The following is a 1,551-nucleotide window of genomic DNA, read 5'->3' on the forward strand; positions in this document are numbered from 1 at the left end:
ACGAGAAGTAGGTTCCTAAGGAGGCTATAAAGAATGAAAGGCTTCAGGATTTAAGTTGGCTCTCAGGAACCTGGCATGCACTCAACTCACTAGATGTCTCCAAATGACTAAAGTAGATCTGTCTTTTAATAGGCCAGGTACAAAGGGTTAACTTCAATCCATAATAGCCCAAGCAATCCAATCATCCACCATAATTAAACAAGTATTCCATTGGTGTATTCATACCTATTAGGGTATTTAAATTCTTTAATTGTAATCAGCGTTTTGTGTGTGTGTGTATGTATGTGTGTGTGCATGTGTGTATTTAATAAGTCATTTTACAGCAAAGAAAATGTTTAATCAAATCAAAAAAGATTCTGGTAACAGAAGAACATCTGTCTCAGGTTTCTGAAAGGAAGGCCCCCATGGGAACCCTGACCCAAAGGATGTGAGGCTTCCCTGAAGAAGGTCCAGTGCACAACTCCTGGACAGCTCCTTGCCACTGTCCAGGCCTCACCACCCCCACCAAGAGGACAGTCAAGCAAGCGCATAAAAAAAGAGAAGGGGGAGGACAGAAGCTTCACCAAGTGGCTCCAACTGCACATGAGCAGAAGAAAGGAACCAAAGTGGGTCTCTGGAGCCTCAGTCTCCTTTTCAATGCAAAGTCAGGTCAGATTAGCACCAGGACCTCTGAGGGCTAGGACCACTCTGGGAGGGAACAAAATCACGAAGGAGTCAAGGGAAAAGGACCACAGTAGGGTCTGGTCACTGCCTGGCTGATCCATCCACCAAGAACCAGGAACTGCTAGCTTTGGAGTGGAAAGGTTCAGACCACATGTGACACAGGGCAGCCTTTAAATGGGCCATTGTGAGGAGCAGTAATGAGGAGAATTGTGCCAAGTAGATGAGCAAAGGCTGAGCCAGGACACTACTATCACAGTCAGCAGACCTACAAAGTATCAGATGAGAGTGCCTGTGGCCCGAGATGTTCCCAACTTCCCACAGAAGTCACTGCTGACCTTCTTGTTGTGGTTATCATAGCACAGTACAAAACACAGGAGGAGTCCTGGCATCACCATATCATCTCCAGTATGGAGAGTGGCTGTCTGTGGAGCTCAGAAAGACCAGTTTTCCAGGAAGAGACAATCAAGAAACATCTCAGCCTGCATTTGCTCACAGGTGAAGCTTCTGAGATAGAACATCAAGGGGGTTGTCTGCTGGCTGGGTGGCCACTTTGACTTTGACATTGATATTAAAGATGTAGGCGGAGAAAAAGACCCAGACAACATCACAGATTAGAAGCCCTGAAAGGAGCAAACAGGAAACATTAAGGCTCAGCGGGCAGACAAAGGCAAGCTTGACCACACAGATCCCCAAGGGCGAGAGCATCCATGAGAAGTCAATGGCCAGTCTGAACCCAGATGAAGACAAGCACAACAAAAAGGAAAAGGAGAGCAGCTCCACAGTAATTGATGTTTCAGATAATGGCCTTATTCCTTCAGCCTCACCAAGTCAACCAAGCTCTCCTGTTCATCCCCCTATTATTTGATTTTTTGATTTTTGGGTTTTTTT

The 1,551-nt window shown here is 45.8% G+C and overlaps 1 pseudogene; it reads right to left on the reverse strand.

Moving 5' to 3' along the window:
- Nucleotides 1-744: 744 nt before the first annotated feature.
- Nucleotides 745-1,437, reverse strand: LOC114029382 (annotated as a pseudogene).
- Nucleotides 1,438-1,551: the final 114 nt, after the last annotated feature.

Source organism: Vombatus ursinus, unplaced genomic scaffold (assembly GCF_900497805.2).
Source record: "Vombatus ursinus unplaced genomic scaffold, bare-nosed wombat genome assembly UNPS02014931.1, whole genome shotgun sequence".
NCBI lineage: Eukaryota > Metazoa > Chordata > Mammalia > Diprotodontia > Vombatidae > Vombatus > Vombatus ursinus.